Source organism: Eumetopias jubatus, unplaced genomic scaffold (assembly GCF_037043125.1).
Source record: "Eumetopias jubatus isolate StellerSeaLion01/CBP00866 unplaced genomic scaffold, mEumJub1_p1.0 scaffold_4, whole genome shotgun sequence".
In the NCBI taxonomy this organism is placed as follows: domain Eukaryota; kingdom Metazoa; phylum Chordata; class Mammalia; order Carnivora; family Otariidae; genus Eumetopias; species Eumetopias jubatus.
Genome location: NW_028274810.1, coordinates 42,962,527 through 42,975,215, shown reverse-complemented (window position 1 = coordinate 42,975,215; position 12,689 = coordinate 42,962,527). Strand labels below are relative to the sequence as shown.

At 37.4% G+C, this 12,689-nt stretch overlaps 1 protein-coding gene across 1 annotated transcript in view; it reads left to right on the top strand.

The window, feature by feature from the left end:
• AK5 (adenylate kinase 5) overlaps positions 1-12,689 on the top strand; it is a 232,738-nt gene that overhangs the window by 38,193 nt on the left and 181,856 nt on the right. The window lies entirely within an intron of this gene.

Genomic DNA, 12,689 nt, shown 5'->3' with positions numbered 1-12,689 from the left:
TAGCAGGCTTCTAGGAGATGCCCGTGCAAGGGCAGCCAGTGAAAGGGTTGTTCTTTCAGTCCCAGGGCTGTAGAGTCTCCTTCACATCGTTATCAGAGTTTGCCTCAGTGAAACACATTTCATTCAATTCATGTAATTTCTTCTGGTTGTAACAGTCTTGGGAAAGGGGATGGAATTTGTCTTAGAAGACTCAGGGAGAGTATGTTAACTGACATCAGGTATCATAAGAATTGCCCATGGAAGTGGCCCACCTCTTTATTCTCATATTTGCTTAAACATTGTGCTAATCATATTATGTTATAATTGTCTCTTGGCTCAACTATTAGACTATGAGTTCTTTAAGGTCAGGAAAAATGTCTTACTCCTCTTTCTAATCAGGGCCTAATAGCTACACTGATTACTGGAAATATGAGAATTTAGTTAGTGAATAACAGACTATCCTCAGTCTATTAGTCCTCCAGCATGATCTCTAAATCAGAAACATGCAGGGACAGCAATTGACAGCAAGAAAAGAAACCTTTTATTATGAAATTTTGTCTCTAAACCCAGTGGGACCCAAGAGTACAGTCTGAACTCCTTGGAGAATTCCTTTTATGTAGGCTACTGGTAGCCTAGTGCCTGGGACCAAAGCAGGCTAGGAGACCTCCTTTGACCTTAATCCCAAGTCTCCGATTGTCCCACCATTGTCACAGAAACATAAATCCAGAGAATGCCAATGGAGAAGAGAACAGGAAGTAGAGCCAGAAAAGCATAAGTTGAGCTGGTGCTTAGAGCAGCCCAATGCAGACCTTCTGATAATTAAGTCCAGCAAATCTCTCTAGCTGCATAGAAAGAAGCAAGTTCAAAGAGAAAGGTGAGCAGCAGAAAGAGAGGTCAGTATTACTTCTCCAGCTTCTTGGATATGAAAGAGAGGATCCTAGGTGAGAGAAATCATACCCCTACCTTGTACTACAGTACTAGTACTATATAGTACCTAGTACTGTGGCTCAGTGAAAAGTCTTGATCTGACCAACTTTGGCCATACTTTTTCTGCTCAAAAGTGAAGAAAGGGGGATGGGGAAAAATGGAAGAGGAGACTTGAACTTGCTTTTTTTTTTAGGGATTAACATTTTCCAATCTTTTGTCCTTTTCTATAAACCAAGGGTCTTAATAGCTCAGGTCATAGAGTTTATAACCATATAACCATAAAGTGCCCATGCATATTAATTGGGAAAAGAGAGTGGAAAAAGCATATGACAGAGCTCATCTGGTGCTAGGATCCCAGTTCATCTCTTCCAGTGTCTAGAATCTTCCACTTGTAAATATCAAAGTTAATTGGAGAAATCCCCATCAAGACATTGGTTGCTTCCATTCTCCTGTGGGGGAAAAATGCCTACCTGTTTAGATTATCTTCTGTGTAGAAGGATGAGGTCTAAAAGATTCTCATCTTGTGGGCTGCATAATTCACATAACATTTAGGTGTTGCATTCCTCTTAAGCCATGTGCCTGCCCTTCTCTGTGAATTCGTTGTCTTGGAAAGACCACTCTTCCCCCTCCATCTTTCTCTGGTTATTCCTTCATCTTCATGTCTCGGCTCAATTGTAATTTCCTCATATGAGCCTTCCAAGACCTCCATGATAAGGTTGGAGTTCCCTGTTATATGTTCTCATAATAACAACTGCTCCACTTCTATGTCATGGTACTTACCACAGTTACAGTTCTGTATTGTTTGTCAGATTTTTTTGATGACAGTTTGTCTCTGCCAATTGGCCACAAGCTCCATCAGGGCAAGAACATACCTGATTTGCACTCACTGTTGGTCCTTGGTGCATAAAATAGAATCTAGCATGTAGTAGATACACAGAATATGAGTGTACTATTGTATGAGTTATCACAAACTTGCTCCAGTTGCTGTATATTCTTGTTAATACTTGGCATTGTTGGTCTTTTTGACTTTAGCCATTCTGGTGGATGTGTTGTTTCAATTTGCATTCCCTGGATTATTAACGATGTAGGCTCCTCTTCAGTTCATTTGTCATTTGGATATCCTCTTTTGTAAAAATGACAGTTCAAGTCTTTTACCCATTTTTCTATTGTTTTCTGTTTTTCTTATTGATTTGTAAGAATACTTTTTTTAAAGATTTTATTTATTTTTGAGAGACAGCACGTGAGCACGAGTCGAGGGGAGAGGGGCAGAGGGACAAGCAGACTCCCCACTGAGCAGGGAGCCCGTCACAGGGCTTGATCCCAGGACCCTGGGATCATGATCTGAGCTGAAGGCAGATGCTTAACCGACTTAGCCACCCAGGTGCCCTCATTTGTAAGAATACTTTTTATATTTTCAAAACAAGCCCTTTCTTGATAGTGTGTGTTGCATATATCTTCTCCAACTGACATTTTCATTCTCTTAATAGTGTATTTAATAAATAAAAGTGTTTTTTTATGTTAAAGCCATTCGATTATAAAACTTCGTTATGGTTAGGGAATTTTAGGTCCTATTTAAGACATTCTGGTCTACCCTAAGGTCTAGAAGATATTTTGTTACATGTTATCTCCTAAAATCCTTACCATTTTAATTTTCACATTTAGATCTGAACATCCATTTGGAATGAGTTTTGCATATCATATCATATAGAGAGTCAAGTATCATCGTTTACTACATGAACATCCAACTGTCCAAGTAGCACTCACTGAAAAGATTGTGCTTTCCCCACTGCATTGCACAGTCACCTTTGTGATAAGTTGTATGCCCATGTATTTAGACAGTGGATCTATTTCAGAGTGCTGTCTCTGTTTCAATGGTTTACTGGTCTTCCTTAAAATCCAGTACCTCGCTGTCTTAATAACTGTGGATTTGTAATGAATCACATTCTCTGACAATAAGTTATATCAGTTTATCCTTTTTCTTTAAGATTTTCTTGGCTATTCTTGGCCCTCTGCATTTTCAAATAAATTTCAGTCTGTTTTTCAATTCCCATGCTATACAAAAATTTAACAAAGCTGCTGACATTTAGAGATTACATTAAATCTATAGATCAGTTGGGAAACATTGACATATTTTATGATATTAAGTGTTCATTCATGAATATGGCATATACCTCGTTTTATTCCTGCCAAGGTCTGTGTAGTATTCTTGTGTTATTTTTCATTAGATTTTTCCACTAGGTGATTAAAAACGATTTTTTTTGGTTAAGTAACATTTTTATTTTTTCAATGAGATAACATTTCATAATTTTCACCATTTATATATAAGCACAGGTTAATAAAACACATCACCAAACAATAAAATTTCATAGTTAATGTTTATAGTTGCATAGTTTCCCATGCTCACATGTTTTTAAGTATTGTATATATTAACAAATTTCACAACACATCATTATTCTTAGAGTCATTAAAAGACACCTAGAAATCTTCTAATGTATGATAGTAAATCACAACTTCCCAAGAACAGCAACAAAAAAATAGTGAAGATTTAGAAGTAAGTGGTAGTCACTTAGGTGTTTTAATTTAACATTTTAGATTTGAAGCCACAATAGCCACCCAGCACACTGTTCACTTCAGTGTGAGGGAAGAGCTGAAATGCTGAGTAGGCGCAGGTACAGATAACTTCAATCACTGCTGATGGAAGAGTTTAAAATACACTGAAAAGGTTGAGAAAATGTCATGACTGGGCATGTTGGAGCTGAGTACTTGTACAGGATGGAACATCTGTCAGTAGGTCTCAAGAAACTGGGAGCAAAAGTGTTTCTTGGGCTTCGGGTTCATAGTCTTGACACCCTTCCTCAGAAGGCATCTCATATGCTTCATTGTCCTGAGGTCATGCATATCTTCCAGAATTCCTTCCTGTGGGCCTCCTTCTTCACTCAGGCTAATGTGAAGATGTCAGCAGGCAGGCATTTCTTCCTGGAGGTTCTTAGAGTAGAAAGTATTTCCTTGCTGCTCCAGCTTCCTGAGTCTCCCCACATTCTTTGGCAAATGCCCTTTGGGTTGTATGGATTTTCTTGGAAAGCCAACAATGACTGATCAAGTCTTTCTCAAGCAGCACCACACTAAAGCTCAATTAAGTAGCATTTTTAATTCATTTTTAAATTGTTTGTTCCTAGTATATAGGAATAAAATTGATTTTTGTATAACTGATTTTGTAGGCAGAGACCATGCTAAATTTGCATATTTATTCTAACGACTTTTAAATTCTTTTGGATTTTTTGCATGTACAATCACATTGTCTCAAATGACTGTTGTATTTCTTTCCAATCCTATGTTTTCTTTTTCATGTTTTATTGTACTGTCAAAAATCTCCATTACAGTGTTGATTAAAAATGTTTATGATAAGCATCTTTATTTCAACGTAGGGGGAAGGTGTCAACATTTCTCAATTAAGTATGATGCTTGTTGTAAATTTTATGTATTTATTCTTTACCAAATTATGGATGTTCTGTTGAATTCCTAGTTTGATAAAGAGTATTTATCATGAATGAATGTTAAGTTTTACCAATTTTTTTCCCACATTTATTTTGTTAAGATGATCTTTTGATTTTTCTCTTCTATTCCGTTCATTTGATAAATTACAGTGTTTGATTTTTGAAAGGCAAACTAATTTTTCCTGCATGGAATAAACCCAAATTGGTCATGAAAGACATAATCTTTTTATATCTTGATGGATTCATTTGCTGATATTTTACTTAGAATTTTTGCATCTATGTTCATGTGTGAGATTGTCCTATAATTTTTCTTTCTTTTAATGTCCTTATTAGACTTTGGATTCAAGATTATGCTGCCCTAATGGAATGAACTGAGAAGTAGTCATTCCTTTTATATTAAGTAAAAGGGTTTCTGTTAGCTTCGTGTCTGGGCCAATTTTCTATCTTGGATCATTTTTCTTCTACCTAAAGAATATTTTTTAATGTTTCCATTAGTGTAGAATTTCTGAGGGCAGATAACTCTCAGTTTTTGTTTGTTTGAAAATATCTGTATTTACTCTTGATTTTTGAAAGATATTTTTACTGCATACAGAAACCTGGGTTGGCAGTTATTTTGTATTGGCTCTTTAAAGATACCATTTTTAAAAATAAAATAAAAATAAAATTTGCATTTCTTTGAGAAAAGATACTATTTCATTGTTTTCTGGCTTTCATTGTCACTTTTGAAAATACAGCTGTTTATTGTTGCTCTTCTGAAGGTAATCTCTCATTTCTTCTGGCAGCTTTAAAGATTTTTTTGTTTTGTTTTGCTTTGTTTTTTTTGTCTGTCTAAACTTTTAGCAGTTTTGCTATGATATGCTTAGATCTGAGGTTTTCTGTTTATTCTTTTTGGCTTTAATATTGCTTTTTGAATCTGAGACTTGATATCATTTGTGAGTTTAGAAAATTCTTAGCTATTATATTGTCTAATACTCCTTCTTCATTTTTTCTCCTCTTCTAGAACTTTCTAACCATTCTCTCATTTGTCTTTTTTGCAGTTTTCTGTACTTTTCCTACCCCTGTCCCCCCCTGTTTCATTCTGGATATTTTATTCTGCTCTTTTAGTTCACTAGTTCTCTTTTCAGGTGTGCCTAATTGGCTGTTAAATACACTTAATCACCTAATATAATGGGAATTTGGGGTGATTCTAAAGGGATTTAGTCCTGTGAGTTGGTTCAAACATACCCTGACAGTGTAGCCCTGTGGAGTCCAACCAAAAGGGGGCAGCAGTAGTAGTTTCTAGAGCTCCTTCTCCTGGGTGGAACCCACATTCTAATTTTTGTCCCCCTGCCCCATAGTCTTTTTAAAATTCTGCCCAGAAATTATTTCCATGTTAAATGATAGTGAAGTCTAATTATCAATCCTTTTTTTCCTCTTATGATCTAATCTAGCTTCTGTGATAATGGTGTGTGTTCAGGAAATGTTTAATGGATGAAAGAAATAATTTATCCTACATTTTCACTGTGGGCAGAATAGGGAAGCAAATTTAAACCCAATATTAGAAAGAACTTCCCAGTTATTAGAGTCTTCCAATAACAAAAGGGGCTGCCTTGTAAGTAGTAGGTACCCATCCCAAGAAATACTCATAAGAACATTCAAGTTCAAATGTTCAACTTTAAAAATCACTTGTCAAGAGACTGTGGAGATAATTACAGGTTTGGCATTAATTTGGGTCAGATAACCTCTCAAGTTTTTTCCAGCCTTTAGTTTCTGTGATTTCAGTTTTTGTTCCAATTTTATCTTCTCTCTCTCTCTTTTTAGTACTTTGCTTCCTGGTTTCTGACAGTGTCTTCTGAATTATGGAGTGTAGGCCTTCTGACGCATCTTCATAAAGAATAGGCCAGTCAAAAGTACTGACAGTTGGGAACAGGAAGTATTAAAACAAGCTCACTTGGCAGTCTGACACGGTGAATATGTCTTTGCTTATCAAAGGCAGTCACAGGTTCATTTCAACAGAGTAATCATTCAGGGAAAGGACTTGAAGTCAATGGACAGAGGAGGATTGGCATGTCTATATAATGACAGAAAAAAATTGATTTAGTTGATTCATTAAGAGAAATAATATCAGCAATTGAAAAGCTTACTTCCTTGTAGACAAAAGTGGTATCTCAAATTTTGTTCTCATTTATGTATGTACTCATTCATTCATTGAATCAGCAAATATATTTCGAGAACCTAGGGTATGAAAAGGTGTGTCAGGGATCCATTTTGTTTGGTGATTCTTCTCAACATGTCATAAGTGAATTTTATGAAAAGTTTCTAGGGACTTCACAACTTTTGGAATGCAGTGGTATCTGCTTCTATTTTGGGGGAAAAAAACATAAACGGCTCAAATATTTTTCCCTTTAAAATGGAGTACTGTTGGAGAAGGTGAGGCGCTAATAACCGGGCATGTGTGGGGGTTACTAGGACTCAGATGAGCACACGAGTGGCTGTGGCCCTCTGCTGAGCAGTCAGCCTGTTATCCCCAGCTGCCACAGTCCTCACCGGTTCTACACCTTAATTGTTTTTTCTAATCCTAATTCTATCTTGTGTCATTTATACTAAAGAAAGATAGCGGGCGCCTGGGTGGCTCAGATGGTTAAGCATCTGCCTTCGGCTCAGGTCATGATCCCAGGGTCCTGGGATCGAGTCCTGCATCGGGCTCCCTGCTCCTTGGGAGCCTGCTTCTCCCTCTGCTTCTCTCTCTCTCTCTCTGTCTCCCTCTCTCTCTCTCCTCCTCTGTCTCTCATGAATAAATAAATAAAATCTTTAAAAAAAAAAAAAGACAGATAGCAAGTTAATTACAATGATAAAATTAAATAACTTTCCAGATTCACTTCAAAGTCATCTTTCTCAAACTTGAAGTTGCATTTCATTGATCAAAACTCTTAGATATTCCACTTAAGTTTTCTGTAAACCTGAAACTGCTTTTTAAAAAGGGCTCTTAATTAAAAAAAAAGCAAAATGCAATTTTATTTGAAGTCTGAAAAAGTCTTATATAAATTTCTCTAATATTTCAAAAGCCAACAGTAAAAAACAAAATATAGTAGTGATTACATATATGTCTATCCATGGCTTCATTGTGTTATGTAGGGAGAAGCACTTACATTGTAGCCTGAAGCAAAACACAAAATGTATTAAAGTAAACCATTTCATTTGTTGCACAATGAAAGAATTTCAAAAGTCAAAAAGTTTTTACCTGTATTTAATACTAAGCTAGTAATTCGGGGTTTTTCCCCCATATTTTGATATACATTGTAACTAAACCAAGAGTAATATAACATTTTATTTGTCAGAAATTGTCTTCTTCCTAATATTTTCTATGTATTTATTAACTTTAGGGAGAGAGCAACGGGGGTCGGGACGGGAGTGGGAGGCGGGGTGGCCAGGGCGGGGCAGACAGAGAAAGAGAATCTCAAGCAGTGTCCACGCTTAGCATGGAGCCTGACGCAGGGCTCGATCTCACAACCCTGACGTCATGACCTGAGCTGAAATCAAGTCGGATACTTAAATGACTGAGCCACCCATGCACCCCCCCAATATAATTTATTTAAAGCAAATTTTGAAGGATGTCATTTGTTATGGGTAAGGCTAAATATTACCAAGGATTTTATTAAACATAAATTTTACAATATAATATTTGATATAATAAAGGTTTTAACTTCAAATAATGTCTTATTATATATCATTATAAAGTGATTTTCTAAAGTATTAAGGCTTCTCAAAAACTATTTTAGAAGTGTTTTTTTTTTTAATTAGCAAATACTAAACTACAGAGATGGGGAGCTTTTCCTCTTATTTTACAGTTGAGAAAACGGAGGCTCCAAAAAAATGAACTATTTGTTCAAAGGCCAAAAATTAATAGATGACAGATTCTAGTTTTAAATTCAAGATGATCTGATTCTAAAATTCATGCTCTTAATCACAAATGCCAATGTGTGGCTTAGACAGTGGTAGGGGGACCTGGGGGAGGGGGAGTCTGGGTGACATTTCAAAGACAAAATCCATAGGCAATGCTGATGGCTCAGAGAGATGAAAGTTTTGATGAGTAAGGGTTCTCTTCTAGCTGAGAAATTTAGGAAAATAGTGTTGCTACCGTAAAATACCATAACAGTAGAAAAATAAATAAATAAGCAAGATAGGAATTTCATTTAAGGAAAAAGGTGCTGAGATTGATTGTGGCCTTGCTAAGTCAAAAGTAGCATTAAGACTTATGGGTAGGGGCACCTGGGTGGCTCAGTCCATCAGCATCTGCCTTCGGCTCAGGTCATGATCCCAGGGTCCTGGGATCGAGCCCCGCATTGGGCTCCCTGCTCAGTGAGAAGCCTACTTCTCCCTCTTCCTCTGCCTGCTGCTTGTGTTCCATCTCCTATTGTCTCTGTCAAATAAATAAATACAATCTTTAAAAAAAAAAATAAAAGACTTACAGGTAGAGCTGTCCTATAAAGCATTTGAAAATACGGGACTTAGATTCTGTTGAAAGTCAGTGCTGAAAATGTAGATTCAAGATCCATCAACTAAGGGTAGTGGTTGAAGCCAGAACAGGTGAAAAAGAATAAGAATCTGGAGACATGACCTAAAAACAGTAACATGATCTAAGCCTCAGGGAAGGCCCCCACTTGCGGGCTTAAGGAAGGAAAAATGTGAGCCAAGAAAATGAAGAAATAAACAAATAAATAACAAAAAGTTAAAGGAGGACCAGGACAACCTAGAATCATGAAAGCCAAGAAATAATAAACATGGCTAAAATTTATTGAGCACTTACCGTGGATCAAATTTGTGTTGTGTATTTCACAGACATTATCTTATTTAATCTTTATAGTAACTCAAGGAGGTAGGTCTGTAGATCTTTATTGATAGATGAAGACACAGAGGCTTTGCAAAATTAAGCCAATATGCCTGTCACTCAGCTGGCAAGTCCTAGGGCAAAAACTGGAATGTGTGTTTCCAGCCTCCAGGGTCCATTTTCCAACCAGTGGTCTCTAGAGTGTACAAGGCAAACCACTGTGGTGTGGGAAGAAAATGTTAAATTGCAATTATTATATCTCTTCTTCTTTAAATTGCATTTTTGTGTATGTTTTACAAGCATCCTATATTAGTATGGTGAATGCGCATATTTTCTAAATTAATAAGTATATATTTATTGGGGCATATGCTCAGTTAATTTACTAATGTAAGGATGCAAAACATATTGGAATCATTTCTTCATTATTATTTTTTTTAATCACTTCTTTAAACTGCTATACAAAACTGCCTTTTTGTCTTGTCCCATCTTCAACAAGAAACTACGTTCACTTTAAAAGACAGCATGGCGCATGCTGTCTTTTAAATGCAATACTCGTTCTAATTGAGTTAAATAAGAACTGTTTATTTCATGGGTTCTTTTCAAGTTATTCCTTGGTATTTTCAGAAATTTGTGAAAGCTTTTGGGTTTAATTGGTTCTTTGTAATAGTAAAAGGAACACAGGCTTTAGACCAGACAGATACCAGCTTTGACCCTTCTGACCATATGACCTCAGACAAATACCTCATTTCTCAGAGCCAGGTTTGTTCATCTGTAAACTGAAGATAATATGTACCTGGCAGAGTACTGCAAAGTTTAGCAATATCATATGAAAATAACTTAGCACTGGGCCTGGCATACAGTGGATACTTTTAGATTTTATTTATTTATTTGAGGTGGGGGCGCACACGTGGTGAGAGGGGGTGAGGAAGGGCAGAGGGAGAGGGAGAAAGAGAATCCAGAGCAGACTCTACGCTGAGCCCAGAGCCCCATGCAGGGCTCAGTCTCATGACCCTCAGATCATGACCTGAGCCAAAATCAAGAGTCAGTTGCTTAACCAGCTGAGCCACCCAGGGGCCCCTACAAGTGATACTTTAAAAGAACAGCAAAAAGTAATAATAGGAGCAGTACTTCTTTACTGTAAAGAATATCTATAGTTCAATCATCATGTCCCCTCTAAAATCCAGACACATATACCTTTGGCACAGTTTTGCCTATACGGTCCTTGATTTAACCTGGGTACTTGTTTGAACATAGACAAAAAGGATTTTCCAGAAATATGGAGGCCACTGCATACAGCTGTGCAGGTTGGGGAATGCCATTTACATGAGCTACAGGCATACCTTGGATATATTGTGGGTTCAGGTCCAGACCACTGCAATAAAGCAAATATCACAATAAAGCAAGTCAGGTGAGAATTTTGGTTTCCTAGTGTAAATAAAAGTTAATGTTTACAGTATACTGTAGTCTATTAAGTGTGCAATGGCATTATGCCTTAAAAAAAATACCTTAATTTAAAGATATTTTATTGCGGGCTGCCTGGGTGGCTCAGTCGGTTAGGCAGCTGCCTTTGGCTCAAGTCATGACCCAGGGTCCTGGGATCAAGCCTCGCATCGTGGTCCTGGGGTCCTGGGATCAAGCCCCACATCAGGTTCCTCTGATGGATCTGGGCAAAATCAACTGAAAACCTTTTGGAAAGGATTCACCATCCTAGATGCTATTAAGAAACAAATAATACATTATATGTTAAAAAAAAAGATAACAGGAAGGGAAAAACAAAAGGGGGGAAATGGGAGGGGGAGACAAACCATGAGAGAACTATGGACTCTGAGAAACAAACTGAGGGTTCTAGAGGGGAGAGGGGTGGGGGGATGGGTTAACCTGGTGATGGGTATTAAAGAGGGCACGTTCTGCGTGGAGCACTGGGTGTTATACACAAACAGTGAATCGTGGAACACTACATCAAAAACTAATGATGTAATGTATGGTGATTAACATAGCATAATAAAATAAAATTAAAAAAAAAAGTCACCACCTAATCTTTCTCCTTCCCGGCTTTTTGAATTATTTTCATAGTGGGCTGATTCTAACACTAATCTTATATACATACTTTAGTAAAAATGTTAATCTTTAAAAAAAAAAGAACATTTGTGATTCGTGGAAAGAGGTCAAGATATCAACATTAACAGGAGTTTGGAAGTTGATTGTATCCCTCATGGATGACCTTGAGGAGTTCAAGACTTCAGTGGAGGAAGTAGCTGCAGATGTGGTGGAAATAGCAAGAGAACTAGAATTAAAGTGGGCCCTAAATATATGACTGTATCTCATGATAAAACTTTAAGGAGCTGATTCCTATGGATGAGCAAAGCAGGTGGTTTCTTGAGATGGAATATACTCCTGGTGAAGATAGCACTTGCTTGATAGCACTTTACCTACAGTAGAACTTCTTTCAGAATTGGAGTCATTCCTCTGAAACCATTCTGCTGCTTTACCAACTACGTTTATGTAACATTTAAGTCCTCTGTTGTCATTTCAACAGCCTTCACAGCATCAGTTGACTTTGCCCAGATCCATGAGAGGAATCACTACCTGTGGCAGCTATCGCCTTACAAAATGTATTTCTTAACTAGTAAGACTTGAAAGTTGAAATTACTATGTGGTGCATGGGCTGCAGAATCAATGTTGTGTTAGCAGGCCATGAAAGCAATGTTAATGTCACTATCCATTTCCATCAGAGCTCATGGGTAATCGGGTGCATTGTTAATGAGTGATAATATTTTGAAAGGCATCTTTTTTCTGAGCAATAGGTCTCAACAGTAGGCTTAAAATACTCAGTAAACCATGTTTTAAACAGATGTGCCATCATCCAGGCTTTGTTGTTCCATTTTTAGAGCATAGGCAGAGTAGATTTAGCATAGTTCTTAAGGACCCTAGAATTTTCAGGATGGTAAATGAACATTGGCTTCAACTTAAAGTCACCAGGTGCATTAGCTGCTAAAAAGAGAGTCAGCCTGTCTTTGAGGCTTTGAAGCCACGTACTGACTTCTCTGTATCTGAGAAAGACCTAGATGGCATCTCCTTCCAGGACAAGACAGTTTCATCTGTAGTGAAAATCTGTTGTTTTGTGTAAGCTACAGCATTAATTATCTTAGCTAAATAACTTGCTAGATAACTTGCTGCAGCTTCTCCCTCAGCACTTGCTGCTTCACCTTTGCACTTCTATGTTACAAGAAGGCTTCTTTCCTTAAACCCCATGAACCCACCTCTGCTAGCTTCAGACTTTCCTTCTGCAGCTTCCTCACCTCTCTCAGCCTTCATAGAATTGAAGAGAGTTAGGGCCTTGCTCTGGTTTAGGCTTTGGTTTTGGCTTAAGGGAGTGTTGTTGCTGGTTTGATCTTCTATCCATAATTTTCTCCGTATCAGCAATTAGCCCGTTTGACTTTCACTTTCTTATCATTTACGTGTTCACTGGAGTAGCACTTTTA